This window comes from Microtus pennsylvanicus, chromosome 1, assembly GCF_037038515.1.
Source record: "Microtus pennsylvanicus isolate mMicPen1 chromosome 1, mMicPen1.hap1, whole genome shotgun sequence".
NCBI lineage: Eukaryota > Metazoa > Chordata > Mammalia > Rodentia > Cricetidae > Microtus > Microtus pennsylvanicus.
This window is the reverse complement of record NC_134579.1, coordinates 219,981,651-219,998,551: the sequence shown is the minus strand read 5'-3', so window position 1 is coordinate 219,998,551 and position 16,901 is coordinate 219,981,651. Positions and strand designations below refer to the sequence as shown.

Genomic DNA, 16,901 nt, shown 5'->3' with positions numbered 1-16,901 from the left:
CCGTGTGTGTGTGCATGTGTGCGTGCGTGTGTGCATGTGTGTGTGTGCATGTGTGTGTGTGCGTGTGTGTGTGTGTGAATGTGTGTGACACAGCACTTTTCTGTAATCAGAGGACAGCTTCAGGACTCTTTCCACCAGGGGTTCTGAGGTATAAACTTGGGTTGTCGGGCTAGCGAGGTGTGTCAAGGGTTTTTATCTACCGGACCATTTTGTTAGCCAATCCTAGATTTTTGTTTATTGTTTTTGTTGTTGTTGACATCTTAAAATGAGTTCTTTCCATTTTTGAGATTATGTCATTTTCCCTTCCCTTTTGTCCCTCTAAATCTTCCTATATGCTCCCTTGCCCTCTTTCAAGTTCATTTCTTTTTCATAACTGTTACACGCATATATGTATATACATACAAATACAGCCTGCTCAGACTGTATAATGCTATTTGTAGGTATGTTTTCAGGGTTGACCATACGATATTCAGACCAATTGGTGTCCTCTTCCCTGGGGACTCTCTCCCTCACTCCCAGCATTCCTGAGTTGCCTGTGGTTCTTCATGTAGACTTGAGGTTTCATGAGCTTTTCTCGTCCACTTTAATGCATGTATTGTTGTCATCCTATAAACAAAGACATGTTGATCATGTTTAGACAGTCCTGTTGGTGAGACTTTACAGTTGTGGCTTCTGGCATCCCTAGAAGACTCAATTTCACAGAGATTCCCTTACCCTTCCACTCCTGCGATCTTTTTGAACCCTCTTCAGAGAGGTTCCCTGAACCTTAGGTGTGGGAGTTGTTTTATAGATGGATCCATCAGTTTGGACTGGGCTCCATAACTCTGCATTTTGGTTGGTTGTGATTTTTGTGTCATGGTCTCCATCCAATGCAAAGAGGTTTCCTCAATAAGAGCTGTGGACTACATTGCCTCTGGATATAAAAACAAATATTTAGAATGTAGTTAGGCATTAGGCTGCTTTAGCAAAGAAGTGGTTGTAGGTTCTCCTCCAAGATCCATGACTTCACTATCCTTGAGTAGTTGGCTAGACTTCCAGTACCAGTCATGTACTATAGTTGAGTGATTCTTAAGTCCAACTTAGAAAGCTGGTCTCCACCTTGATATGCAAGCCACGACTGCACCCTTAGTAGCAAGCTGATTGTTGTGGGTCATCGGTGTCATGGCTGAGTAGGACTGTTAGTTGCCTTCCTCTCTGGAACCTTACATGCACCTTCCAGTGCAGCATTTCTTCTATCACATGGCACCTTCTAGTACCTCAAGGAGGAGGTACTCAGGTCATTTCCAGCTCAGGGGTCTCCGAATCCTAGCCATTCTCGGTGTCCTGTTGAGTCTAAATTCATTGTCCATCAACACTACATATAGAAGTTTGATCAAAACAATGCAAACTTCGTGAGTTTCAGCCTTTCACTATAAACATATTTTTACTGCCACAAATTGTCTAGTGGATCAAATACAATAATGTGTTTAGAATAGTCTAACACATGATCTATCAGGTGGTACCCACTTAGTGAGGCATTATGCCATTCCCTTCCCTTTTCTGATTTTCATCTTTCTACGGATAACTGAGAGTGAGTCAGACCTAAGCATGATCAGGAAAATAGATCATACCCATCTGAATATAAGAATACTAAACTTATATAAATTATGAAACAGGACACAGGGCCTACTATATGAATAACTAGACCTCTTCTTTTTATAAAAGTGTTTTTGTTGTAAAGTCAAGTCCCACATTAATGAGTTTGCCTTTCTTTCAGGATAGGGAAGCAGAGACTCTTGCCTAGAAGATTCTCTGTCCATCAAAGAACGTTAGAATTTCTGCATCCGTTTGTCAGTCAAAGCAAAACCCAGGGAAGTTGAAAACAAACTGTACCACAAGTGCTTTCTCTGTATTGACAACTAAGTAAATACTGCAATGACACAAGGAGGTAATTTTGTCAAATAATATGGATGTGAACACCATTATAAGCACTCTCTTACCATTTCATGTTTTTCTCTTTTTTCAACCATCTCTAGGTTCCTTGGCCCAGCACTCGTAAACTCCGACTTGAATCCATCAAAATAAACAAAAGCAACTGTTTAGATCAGAAACAAAGTATTTGGGATCTTTTAGCAGTTAAGATACTTTAACGTAAAAGAAATTATGTACACCTTTAGGTAAAGGAGTTAGTCACAAACTTTTGTATATTTTCATTAGTCATAGATATGTTGAGGTGGTTCTCTACAGCATGCTATATCTGTGCATGCTTGCATGAGTATTTCTCTCTATGGCATGCTGTATCTGTGCATGTTTGCATGAGTATATCGCTCTATGGCATGCTGCATCTGCACAGGCTTGCATGAATATTTCTCTCTAAAGTGGAATCGTCTAATCATAATACATTTTTTAAAACCTCAAAGACTTTGCCTTGTATTATCCCAGCTCTAGTAGGCCAAGCAGTGCTAAGGGAATGCATGCCTTACCTGCTTATGATGGTTCATGCCCTTTGGCCACCCACTCTATGTGTAGTGACCTGAAATGTGTGAAATAAACAAAAGCTAAATAGCTAGATTCCTTTAAATCTAAGAAACTGTGTCTTTTTCAATTTAGTTCATAGCAGTAAACACCCTTTGAGTTCTCATGCACAAGACTGAGTGCTAGAGGCTATAATTAATTCATCAGGTTAAGCATGGTGTTAGTGAATTCAAGTTCAGAAAATTAAGCTCCAGAATGATTCGATTAATACAGCTCTATTATCTTATCACACCATGCTTATCTAATCCTAGAACTTGAAAATTAAAGATAACCATTCCTCAGAGGAAAGGAGAGCTAAGCAAGAATACAGACCCATTAGAGAATTCCATCACATTCTCCCCAAACCCCACATCTGATAGAAAAACTCAGGTTTTGAATTAAGCACCTATAATTCTGAGTTCCTTAAGGCTTCATCAGCTTTAAAGTATTTTTGTTTCATTAACACATTTTTTACAGTGGCCCTCATGACACACCTCCAGGACTTCTTTCCTAACCTTTCAAAGGCAGCTGGCTTTCTAGTTCTGTGTCTCACTCGCTCCTGTTCTAATGCTTTATAAACCTCACTGTCTCAGCGCCTCCACTGATGAATGCCATATATAAATAATATTTATTATCTTTCTGTTGTTTCAGCTCTAGGATCAAACTCTAGACTTCATACGTGCTAGATAAGTGTTATATCACTGAGCCACACCTCAGCAAAAAAAAAATTAAAAATTCCCATTGGAATTTTAACACCAACTAGATATCTTGGAATGTGGAACAAATGTTTTGAGCCATATTGAACAACCTCAAGCTTTTCTACAACTATTCTTCAGGAAGGAAGAACTAGTCATACTGTGAGATGGGTCTGAAAGTAAGGTGCATGCCTCCGACCCTGACGACCGGAGTTCGATTCTGTGGAGCCACATGGTGAAAGCAGAGAACCGCCTTCCAGGTGTCCTCTGGCCACCATGAGTTAACAGTGACACACATGCCTATACAGACACACACACACACACTTCAGTAAGTGTTCTTAAGAAAGAATGACTATGGCTGAACAACTGAGCTCTGAGTTTTTAGTGACTTCTTCCTCCAGTTCTCTGCTAAGCCTACAGATACATCCTTGCAGCCACAAAATCAAAACTACAGAGGGGGATTCTAAAGTCGTCTTCTTTCTCTAACATCGCCTTAAATAGAAGTGTTTAAAGGTTATGTTTTGCTTTTCATTTGCAACACTGGAAATAAAGTTGAAGATTCTGCAGGGGCTGCCAAATCCTAAGCACAGATTGACACCTACTAGGGAAAGGGTGCAGTTGATCCTCTTCATCTAGGGATTCCATATTTATGATCTGCCTACTTACTAAAACCCCAATGCATTTGTTGTGCTTCCCATGTTTGGAGAAGGAAGACGTCTGAGATAGTGTTGTGCCTTTGCAAGCTGACCAGGCACTGGTTGGCAGGTGAAACTCTATCTTCTCATTTCTGCTTACTTTTGTGAGTTACAACAATTAGCTTTTCCTTTGATCTACTCAATGCCATTTTTTTCTTCAAATTTAATGACTTTTTTCCCTTGGTGACTTTGCTGTTTGAAATGTCCTTCAAGGGAAGAGCTGAAGAACGGTCTGTCATTCCTAAACACAGGAAGGCTGCGATGTGTCCTACAGAGAAAATACATGTGTTGAATAAGCTTAGTTCGAACCTGAGCTGTAATGCTGACAACCAGCTCCTCAGTGTTAATCCATCAACAATATGTGTTAAGTACGGTGTAATTAAACAGAAACACACAAATGACAAGGTCGTGTGTTGATTGGCTGATGAAAATGATCTGACAGCACAGGAGGACAGGGCCCTGTATTTTCCCTGGTTGGATATTCATTAGCTTAGTACTCCTATTAATAATGAGGATTAACTATAAAAACTTGTGGGCAGATGACGTGGTAATGAGAACAGACCCTTAAGGTGCTCTTGATCATGACCCCATTGCTGCTGTAAGTTAATGTTAAACACCACCACACAAATACACACACACACACACACTCAGCCAATTGCACTTCTTACATTTCCTTCCACATAGTTGAACTCATTTTTGTAACCACTTGTGATAAGGTTGCCCAACTCTTATGATCGACTCCAATCCCTATAGAATCCTGGGTCTTGCTTTAGAATTTCTGCAAATTCCCAAACATTATATGATTTCCTCAGTCTCTTCTGGCTCACTCTGCAGCTTCTGATGATGTCATTCAGTTTATGGACTTTCTTACTCTTCTATTCCACTAAAACCATGCAAACTGGGGATACAGGTGACTCCCGCTGCTTGAAATTGGGGCCTGATATGATCCTCCTCATACAAAAGATGGTGGGAAGACTTTGACTTTTATAATAGCTGAAAACCTAAGAAGGTAGAGATAAAACACAACCCTGGCACTAGAAGCTAAGCCAAGCCCTATAATGGGTCTTCAGCGTTCCCATGCCCCTCGGACCATACTCTAAAGGCTGGTTGCTGACTGGAGGTCCAGAGAACTTAGGTAGAAGCAATTATGGAACACCTCAAACAGCCTGCAACATGATAAAATGCAGTCATACAAAGAAAGTTACCACACATTTTCTCTCACAAGCAAATAAGGAGAAGGAGGACCCTAAGGGAGCAGAAAGAGACCAGTAGAAGATGGGATGTCAAGTAAATATAAACAGTGCGTTATAGCCATGATAGATCTTATTAATGTATCTCCTCCTCTTTGCTTACCTGTGAATAACAACTACCTTCACTCTATCCTGTGAATTTGCTTATTCTTCCCATTTCCTCCTCTCTGAAACGGGAGCTATAACAGAGAAGAGGATTGTGTCTCATGCATGTCAGATCCACGGAGCCTCTGTCTTAATTTGTGGAATGTAGTAGATACTTACACTAACTCTGGAACAGTTAACAGAGGGAGAACTCAAGAACAACACATGGAGGTCCAAACTAGGCACTTGTTATATTACAGACATGTTGGCACCTCAATGTCCTCATACAAAAAGTATGCACAAGAGTGTGTCATCCATAACTGCTGGGAAAATTAAATCATGCTTGCAACAAGTCTATATATGGCTGCCAGAGAAAATTCTCAATATTTTTTAGAATTTCTTCCTACCCCATTCCCTATAAACATTATATCAGTTGTATGTAACTATGTAACAGGCAATACAAATACATTATAAAAATGTACTTACAAGCAACAAGGAAGACAAAAATTGAGTAAATTATAGAAATCCAAAAACAACAAATTTTGGCAAAGTACTAACTAGAGTGAAAAAAAATAGAAAATTAAATGTAGCAGAAGATTAAAGCATGGGGGGCACCGGTGATGACTTCCACTGTAGATCGGGAAATAAGCACAGGCCGTGTTATTCATGTTAAAAATTCTCCTCCAGATTCCAGCAGTGTAAGTAATGACGGTAGCAACGGTAAACTATAATCTAACAACTGTGAAGTTGTTAATTAGCCAGGCTTTTTGCTCTGTTAGGACTTCATCAGCAATTCCTGCAAGTAATCACCCAAATGAGTTGTAAGCACTGAGCTCATTCCTAAGCCATTTAATGATAACACTCGGCAGGGGGCAACAGCACAGAGCAATTGCTAAAGCTTTAGTAGAGGATGACCACACTCTCGCTACTTACTTACAGTCCCAGGCTTTCACGTGAAATGTCCACTGAACCTTTTGATGAGGTCTGAGGACTGGAAATACCAGGAATTGATGTAAATATCAAAGTGAAGGGGGGGGGCAGGGACATCTACTCCGGACATAGATACTACAGAAACGTTTTAGCCACTAATCTCTTTCTCAGTGGCAAAGAAGTACAGCTCTACGGAAACACATTTCCACTGCTGTGGGGATAATGCTGACAAAGCTCACTGTAGTTTCGCTGTAGTGTTAACTACAGCCAACACAACCTATTGTACACAGACTTAGACAGAGAGTGTAAGCCTCTTTTGCTGTGGAAGCCTTGATAGATGGATTTTTTTCTGAGTGACTTACTTTATAACTGTATATACTTAAGCACTTTTAATTTTCTTAGTTGAAAAAAATTAAAATTTCTTTTTATTAGGATATATTAAATATAGAAAATAAATGATTTCATGTTTTTATACATACATATAATATACTTTGGTCATACACTCATACTATTACATATTCTTTTCTACAGTTAGATAGAATTTTTTCTCAAATAAATTACTTATATGATTCTTCAGTGAAAAATGTTTTTCATTTATAAATATAAATAATATTTATTAAATCCTTAAATAATAATAAATTTGAACAAGTGTAGCAGTGTAAATGAAGGCAGACAGAAATTATAATATATTCATCTTTAATTAGGGAAAGACTCAAAGAACCCGTGGTTCCAGCGGAGAACAAGAAAGCAGAAGGGGCGGAGGGAGACCACACCAGCAACATTTATTAGTAAAAAATATCCTCAGGTGACCTCACCCTACAAGCAAGGTGATTGGCTGGGGCTACCCCTACAAACAAGAAAACTCCCTATGTCCAACTTCTGAAGCAAATGATGAACATGCTTGGGTTTTTTCTACTTTCTTCTTCAGAAAGGGGCTAGCCTAATATAATGACTCATGCCTTTAATCCCAGCATTTGGGAGGCAGAAGCAGGTGGATCTCTGTAAGTTCAAGGCCAGCCTGATCTACACAGTGAATTCCAGGACAGCCAGAGCTACACAGCAGGAAGTGCACATGAACTACATGCAGGAGGATACCCAGACAGGAAATGCATGTGAACTGCATGCAGGAGGATACCTAGACAGGAAATGCACGTGAACTGCATGCAGGAGGAAACCCAGACAGGAAATGCACGTGAACTGCATGCAGGAGGATACCCAGACAGGAAATGCACGTAAACTGCATGCAGGAGGATACCCAGACGGAAATGAACTGTAAAATCAGAACACAAATTTTGGAATTTTAACTTTCATTGAAGTTCTGTCTACAAAGATTATTATTGCAAATCTCCTCAAGAATGCTAGCCACAAGGCACTGTATACGGAAGCAAAACTGGAGTAACAGGCCAGCAAATGTGCTTTGGGAGAGGAGAGAGAAAAGAGCATGATGTATGTGACTAACTGAGACTTATGCTAAATTTTTAATGATCTCTTTCTCATAGATTTTAGGTATAGCACATAGGTGATGTGGGATTCCCCTCTGTATGCTGTGAATACCATTGGTTAATAAAGAAACTGCTTTGGGCCTATAGAAGAGCTATAGGAAAACAGAGCTAGGCAAGGAAAACTAAAGTGAATGCTGGGAGGAAGAAGGCAGAGTCAGAGGGAGAAGCCATGGAGCCACTGCTGTAGATAGACGTGTTGAAACTTTGCTGGTAAGTCACGACCTCGTGGTGATGAGCAGATTAATGGAGATGGGTTAAATTAAGATGTAAGAGTTAGCAAATAAGAAGCTAGAGCTAATGGGCCAAGCAGCGATTTAAATAATATGGTTTCTGTGTGATTATTTCAGGAATCTGAGCTGCCAAGCGGCTAGGAAACAAGCGGCCTCCCTACAAGAAATATATTTCCCTATTTGTGCAAAATTTTAATGTTTGAATGCTGTTTTCATTGTATGTGTACCTTCAAGTGTGTTTTGTTCCAAAGTACATTTGTACCTTTTTGTGAACATACTTTAATCTAAAGCAAGAATAAACTATCAAAGTGGGAAGAGTTGAGTTCTGTATGAAAAATATTTTTCAGTAAAATCCCCAGAATAATCATTCCGACAGGCTATTTGCATATGAAAAGGTGACATATATTTCATGTGCCATATATATTCCTGATGATATAGCACTCATTTACTTTCTCTATATTATTCCAGAACAATTGCTTAAATTATTTTATTAATAAAAATATATCTGAAGCTAGGGAATAGGTATATAATTTTGATTTTTATTTCCCCGAAAGCTTTTTATTGCTTTTCATTTCTCATCTTGAATTCCATCTACAACTATATCAATACACTCAGAAGGCCTGGGTACAATTCCCAGCACAGAATGATAAAACATATTCAAAATAATAAACTAAGAAGTATGATTTACCCTACATAAGCACATTTTATTCTAATAAATAATCGGAGTTTTGTTGATGACCAAGATCTTCAAAATAACATTTAATTAGCTGTTTGTAAAGAAGAAATAAAAAGTAAGGAAGCAGATAAGGCTAATTGCAGATGTTCACCTTTGCCTCTAACTCTGTGGCAAACCAACTGTGTTTCCACCCCCACCCCCTCGCTGTACCCCCATCCTCAGTGGACCACAGAGATCTTTCTCTTCCTCCCCACTCATCTGCTCATCATAGCCCCTGTACTAACAGGCATTCCCAGGGAACACATGGGTCAGGAAAGAAGGTGTTTCCACAATCCTTTGGGAATAAGTATTCTTACACCAGTGAAGTAGAAGAGAGGCAACGACATCAGTGGACACACACCAGAATATATCCAGAGAGCCTCAACGCCAGGTCTAGTTTGTATTCTCATTTTATACTCTAAAACCACAAAGTAGGTCAGGCCAGTAAGCAAGAGTTTACAGAAGCCTGCATGTAACAGGGCACCTGGCCATCGTCTCAACTATTTCTCCAGGTCATTCTGTTCCAGGCAGCAAGGGAAGTCATGATTGACTACTCGGCAGTACAAGCAATTCTTTCAGTAAGTCACTAAGGAAGTCAACGAAGCAATATCTAGTAGTAGGTCTTTTCTACACCTTATTCTACCTCACAAGTAGGATAACTGCAGATCTTAGCTTTTCCCTCTTCTCCAAATCCAACGCCCCAGCCTCACGTCCAGCTCTGCAGGAGACCACAGCTGTGGCTTTCCATTTCTCTCTGCCCCCATCACCAGTGGATCATGCAGATGTTCTCCAGCCTTGCTCCCCACTCAGCCCATTATCCAAGCCTCCAACTCCAGCGGGCATTCCCTCGGGACCCACCAGCCTCACCTATCAGAGAAGCTTCAGATCCTCACATTCCCTTCTCTCCTCCAAAGCCAGTGCCACAGTCTCACCCCCAGCTCTGTAGCAGACCCCTGCTGTGCCTCTCCTCACTCTCTGCCCCATTCCCACGGAACTAAACTGATCCCCCAGTGGAACACAACTTTCCTCCCCCAGCCCAATCCTACTGGCCTATCCACATTCCCAATACCCAGAAACACATTTTACAGGGATCCCCCAGTGGCCACACCTAGCAGAATCCCAGGAGCATTCACTACCAGTCCACATAGCCACCACACTCCCCTAAGAATCAGAAAGAGCAATAGAAGTTGGGGAACAAAACAGCCACTCAACAAAGACAAGGCCATATATCGGCACCTGAAATTACAATTTTACCAACTCAGATGCCTAAACAACAGCTTAAAATCACCGTCAATAATAACCAGGACAGCGTGTCCTGACTAGAGCCCAACAACCCTACTACAGTAGACCCTGGGAAATGCAACATAGCTGAAGGATAAAGCAAAGGCCCTAACATAGTCTTTATGAATATGATAGAAGTCCCTAGAGAGGAGATGAATAAATTCCTAAAAGAAATCCATGAAAGCACAAACACACAGTGAAAGGAAATGAAGAAAACGGGTCAGGATCTGAAAGTAGAAATAGAAATAAAAAAGAAAAGAAAACCCAAACTGAGGAAAATTTAAAAATGAAAAGTTTAGGAACTCGTGCATTTACCTCAGAGGCAAGCCTCGCCAACAGAATAAAAGAGATAGAAGAGAGAATCTCAGACACTGAAAACAAGATAGAAGAAATGCATACCTCAATCAAAGATAATGTTGAATCTAAAAATATATTCTGGCACAAAACATGGAAACCTGGGACACTATGAAAAGACCCAATTTAAGAATAATACGGAATAGAGGAAGAAGAAGAAACCTAGTTCAAAGACTGGGGAAATATCTTCAGTGAAATCATAGAAGATTTCCAATGTAAAGAAGGTAGTGCCTATCAAGGTACATGAAGCACACAGAACACCTAATAGAAAAGACCAAAAAAGAAATTCCTGTGACACATAATAAATAAAACACTAAACATGAAGAATAAGAAAAAAATTAAAAACTGCAAGGGAAAAGAACCAAATAACATTTACAGGAAGACCTATTAGAATTACATCTGACTTTTCAATGAAGACTCTAAAAGCCAGAAGGGCCTGGATAGATGTTCTACTGACTCTAAAAGACCATCAAATGAAGCATCGTCACCAGGAATAGGTTACTTCTGGTTGAGTTGTTGACCAAAGGTGTCCCATGGGAACCCTCAAACCAACCAGGCCGTTACTAAGGCTCTAGGCTGCTCTCCACAAACTCCCATCAAAACCCTGGTGTTGAAAATAAGACCTACACAACTCACTGAACGTGAAGTTCAGTTGGTGCCTACCAAGAGTTTTCACGCTCGCCGGCTTATCTTATTGGTACTGGAAGGTACTTTGCACACTATTAAAGGAGAAACATGAATACCAATTCAGCTACAAACCCTTCCATTTGAAACAGTATCCTGTCAGCAAGATACACCAGTGCAATAGTACCACAAAGCAGCTGTGAGAGTAACCAACATTTATCTGATTAGATTTATGATCCATTCTGTAGTGAGAGCAATGGGCTGGCCTGCTTTTCGTCCTGTTGGAACCCATGTCCTACACTGCTTGGATGACTGAGAACCTACAACTAGACACCCCAGGCACCTAGGGAAAGAAACAAATAATACTGTTCTACAAAAAGAATGTCGCAATAAAATGACTCCTCACGACTTCTGCTCTACTTATAGATCTGTGCTTGCTCAGCCATCATCAGAGAAGCCTCCTCCTGCAGGAAATGGGAACAAATACAGAGAGCCACAGTTAGACAATATGCAGAGAGTGTGAGACCTTGGAATCCTCAGCCCCAAAATAGGGATGTCTCCATCAAATCCCTATCTCTATGGCTCAGGGAACTCTGCAGAAAAGGAGGTAGAAAGAGTGTAAGAGCCAGAGAGAATGAAGGAACCAAGGAAACAAGGCCTTCTATACACAACAGGCATATACTCACAGAGACTGGGGCAGTACAGGCCTACATGGGTCTGCACCAGATGGTGTCCTAGAACTGAGAAGTGGCCACATGTACCAAGGTTTTTCTTTAGGGCCACCCAGCAGGCCCCAAATCATGACGCTAAGACTTATTAATTATGAATGCTCAGCCTAGCTTAGGCTCGTTTCTGGCTAGCTCTTTTAATTTAAATTAACCTAAATTCTCTTTATCTACATTTTCCCTTGGGCTTTTTACTTTCTTTCTTTCTCTATCTTACGTTCCTGCTGTCTCTATGTCTGACTGGCTGGTGGCTGGCTGACTTCTGGGCCCTGGAGTGTCCCTCTTTCTCCTTGTTCTCTTCTACTTTCTCTCTCGAGCCTAGATTTATTCTCCTATTAATTTTCTTTGCCTGCCAGCTTCACCTGTCCCTCTCTGCCTAGTTATTGGCCGTTCAGCTCTTTATTAGACCAATCAGGTGCCTCAGGCAGGCAAGGTGAAACAAATGCAATACATCTTTACATCATTAAACAAATGCAGCAAAAGAAATGTAACACAGCTTCATATAGTTAAAGCAATATTCCTCAGCTTGAACAAATGTTTACATAGTTAAAATATCATTCCCCAAGAGACATAAGCCCAGTTCCTAACCCCAATTATCTCCAGTTGATAACCACTTGCAAATAAAAATTTAGCTTCTCCAAGGGAGTCTTCAAGGGAAACAAACACTCTTAAGTGTAGACCCTATGCCCAGATATAGATAGCTAATAGAAAAATGAACTCAAGGGCATCTTTGGAAGTTCCTTGTCTCATAATGTCATGTCAGAGCCTTTTCTCTTTTTTAATATTACCTTTTTTCATTTTATATTTATTCATTTACTAATGTTTTACCCTATAGGTCCTTTGCATATGTTTTATGGCTTCCAGTTTTCTGTTTTTATAGGATTCCTGAATGTCCAAAGAGTGTGTTTCTGAGTCTATATCTGTTTGTTGTATCTTTTCTTGGGCTCATTTCCTTCTGTTTGTCTGTTTTGTCCTATTCCAATGTGTTTGCTTTTGTTCTATCTTGCATTTCATTTTATCTTATTATCCCTTAGATGCTTGTTTGTTTCTAATGAGAAACAGAAAGGATGTGAATCCCAATAGGAGGAGAAGGGAAAAGAAACTGGGAGGAGCAGAGGAAGGGGAAACCTTAATCAGAATACATTATATGAAAAAAATCTATTTTCAATAAAAGAGAAGTACCCAGCACTCTGCTATGAATCAGCTAAGAATTCATACAGTGATAATAGAATCACAGTCATTTCTTAATTCATGAAAGCAGTGTGCATTTATACATCTCTAAATTATAGCATAAAGATGCTAGCTTTATACCTGTCAAATCAAAGGCCAAAGGATGGCTGATGCAAAGCTCCAAAAATTCTGTCAATTACCTGTTATTTTCAGAACAAAGAGTAGCAGTGAATATTGTAACAAGAAAGGTCACAGTTTTCTTCCATTCAATTTAAAATGTATCGCATCATTTTTAATCCTCCTGATTAGAAATATTCTCTAATATGAATATTAGAGGTAAGAAAGAGAGAAAAGAATAAAACTTCAAGTTATATTTTTGTTGAGATGGTTAATGATTTGATTGCATGTGTATTGGCTTGTTTACAATGTATCGCTGTGTTACAAAGGCTGGCTTTGAACTTTCAACCCCCCTGCTTTTTAAGTGCAGAGGCTACAGGTATGTATTACCATAGTCCCAGCTTGGCATTTTTAAGAAAGCAAAGGCAGGATTTTTAAGACATAAAAAGTCTGAACCCCAAACAGACATAGAAATTATACATTGGAAAGTGAGAATTGATTGACATCAGACTTTACAGCTAAAGAAAGCATCTTAAAATGCCATGAGAAGCACAAAAAAAGTCAAAATATATATGCTGTAAATGGAGACTGCTTTTTCGTTTCCCGGCCCCAGACCCAAATAATCACCCAAAACTATATTAATTATAACACTGTTTGGCCAACAGCTCAGGCATATTTCTAGTTAGCTCTTATATCTTAAATTAACCCATTTCTATTAATTTATGTATCACCACAAGGCTGTAACTTGCTAGTGTGGCATGTTAACTCCTTCGGCAGCTACATGGTGTCTCCTCGATTCTGCCTATTCCCTCTCTCTATCTCTGTTAGAATTTCCTGCCTGGCTATGTTCTGCCCTGCCATAGGTCAAAGTTGCTTTTTTTATTAACCAATGGTAATAAAACATATTCACAGAATACAGAGGGGAAGCCTACCTCAATAGGCAAAGACTCAGGTAAATTTTAGAAAGGAAAATTGTTTGGTTTGGTTTGGTTTTGTCTCTTTGAGATAAATTCTCTTTAGGTATATAATTTGCTTCACAAGTACTGGGATTATTTGGCCTATGCTATCACACCTGGGTCCAGAAGCATAAATTTTAAACACTGAGTCCAACAATACTTTGACTTCATGATGTCATCTACTCAGATTCCATAATACTGACCAGCTATCAAAGCCATGGCTAGAAATCCATTCTCTTAGATGTTCCGATACTATGAACATTCTGATTATTTTCTTGTTACCCTTTAGAACAACTCTGGAAGACAATTAGAATTCTGCCAGCTGGTAGGGAAGATGACTGTGGTAGTGTAAATGTATTTGGCCCCAATAAGCTCCTAGGGAGTGGCACTATTAGAAGTGTGGATTTGTTGGAGTGGGTGTGGAGTGGGAGTTGAGGTTTCCTAGGCACAGGATGCTGCCCAGCGTCTCAGTCGATTTGTTTCCTGGGAAATGTAGGACTCTCAGCTCTTACTCCAGCACCACAACTGCCTGCACACGGCCATGCTTCCCACCATGATGATAATGGATTGACCCTCTGTAACTGTAAGCAAGGCACCACAATTAAATGTTTTCATTTATTAGAGTAGCCATGGTCATGGTGTCTCGTCACAGCAATAGAAATCCTAACTAAGACAATGACCAAAGTCTATTGAGTCATAAATAAACTTAGTTGGAAATTACTGCCAGGTGTTATTACAACTTTCTTGTCTCAGATACTGGAATTAAATGAAACTAAAATTAAATTATTAGTTAGATATATTCCAGCACTTTAGAGTCTAAGTCAGGAGGAGATTACCAGTTCAAGACCAGTCTGGCCTACTGTTAACCCCAAAAATGGAAGTGGAAAGACCACTGACCCAAGTCATCATGCCAAATTAATTAAACCAAGCTTTTTTATTGGCATACACCAGCTGCCTTCCCCTAAGGCAGGGTTTGAGAGGTCAACATTGCATGAGAAAAGGACAAGGATTTTATAGCTCAGCCATAGGAGATTTCCACATGAGGGATTTGGTGGGCAAAATAGGCAGGGTTACAAAAGCAGAATATAAGCACAGCAAGTTAGTCTTAACAATCTCCTGAAACAAAGACATGATCACAAGATATTCATAACAACAGGCAGTCATAACAAGGTAGCCCTAACAATGCTTTTGAAGCAAAGGTGGGGTTGTAAAATGGTTATTGGCTTGCTGAAGCATGTATCAGATCCTTTCTCTCACAGGGAACAAGAATGAAGGCTGTGGAATCCCTTCCAGAAAAGTTATGGTTCCTCATCTCTCCAGCCAGTCCCACTCCTTAGGGGTCCTGAAGAAAGGAAAATTTCTGTTTCAAGTAGAAGCCCTCCCAATCATACATTGCTCACATTCTTCAGGGATGGACAGTTCCAGCTGCGACCCCTATAGAGCACACCGACCGTTCAATAGCAAGGACACAGGTCTCTGGCAGACCTTTCCTGCTTCCGAGCTGTGTCCTCTCCTCCTAAACTCAGGCAGATTTCTTTGTAAAAGTCTTGTTAGCATGCATTATTTTTCACCCTGTTCATTATCAGCTTGGTTCTGGCACTAAATACTACCTGAGGCTTCTATGTGGCTGAAAGAGCTTGTAAGGATAAACTAGAAGAAGAAAAGGGGGAATACTTAATATTTTTATATCTGTAATAATTTGAACACTGATTTCTCTGCTTTTAATATAATTTATCAAGTTAAACTTAAAATATACTTGTAATTTTTCTAGTTTTGGTCTAAGTACATTTCACCTGCATATTAAAATATACTCAATACTTTTCCTAATTTAAACTCTTGAAGAGTATAATAGGCTTTTGGAATAAAGGGTATCCAATTTTCCATTTCACATAGATTTCATGCACTTTAAAGACTGGTGGTAGCATATTCCATTTTGTCTTTTTTTTCAATGTTCTTGCCATTATGAATATAGGTGAATGTTGGTATAAAGATTTTGTCTTTAAACATAGTTATAAAGTCTACTAATTGGTCTAAATTGTTTCATATCTGGTCAACTTCACCATTATTTACTTTCCTGCAAAGGTTCTTTATCAGCTTCTTGGAGTTCATTTGTCATAGAAAAAAATGCAATATGTGAATGCCTTTGGGACACATTTTCCTCAAGAGTTATAAGATCTAAAATATCATGCATGCGCGAGTCTAATTAAAGTCTGCAATTGTAATCTACAAACACAATAGAAAAAGCTTCTAATAGTTCTATTATTTTCCAATGAGCTGGATGGCTAAACAACACATCAAGTATTCCTAATAGTAAAAGAACCCAAAAATATTTTCTTATGATATTTCAAACAAATTATTGTCAGTTTTCTCTTTATTCACATATTCCCTCATGAATAATGACTTTATTAGCAGAATATTCATCCACTTACCTGTTTCATTATGTACCTCTGTAGGAATGTGTTACCATGTTTTTTCATGAATAATGTGTTAGCATGGTAGAATTTCCCTTGAAAATCAGGGAACTAGAAGGAGGAGAAAGAGAAGATTAGATTACTAATAGGATTTTATTATTTATTTGCTTATTACTTTATTTTTCTGCTGGGGAAATCAAGCTTGGGGCTTCATACATGCTAGGCAAGTTTATTCCCACAGAGTCGCCCTCAACACATCTTTCCTTTGCTCATTATCTCTGTGACTAGAAGTTTCATAGTTCACAGTTACAATTTCCCAGAATTCCCTACTTTAACCATAATAAAAGGTGCCTCAAGAAAGCTGTTTCAGCTCCTGTACAGTAGGGTAAAAAAAAAAACAAAGTAAATTTTTGCCATCTTAAATCTAAAGGAAGGTCTACCTTGTTCCTTCCATTTGAACAGTGAACCTATAAAACAAAAATATTATAAACTTCAATAAGATTTAATAAAACATTTATTAAATCATATTTCAAGTAGCATTTTATCCATTATTTATAAATATTATATGCCTTACTAGTCATATTAGTAGAAATGCTCCTATTTGGCATAGCCTAATTTGATAGCAATAACTATTCTCAAATATTATGAGTAAACAACTGAATTTCTGGG

The 16,901-nt window shown here is 39.1% G+C and overlaps 1 long non-coding RNA gene across 1 annotated transcript; it reads right to left on the bottom strand.

Moving 5' to 3' along the window:
• Positions 1-714: 714 nt before the first annotated feature.
• Positions 715-16,276, bottom strand: LOC142842620 (uncharacterized). Its single transcript, XR_012909416.1, has 4 exons — positions 16,251-16,276; positions 12,890-12,948; positions 1,980-2,074; positions 715-913 (listed from the first exon to the last, which is right to left on the bottom strand). It is a non-coding gene; the product is annotated as an uncharacterized LOC142842620 (long non-coding RNA).
• Positions 16,277-16,901: the final 625 nt, after the last annotated feature.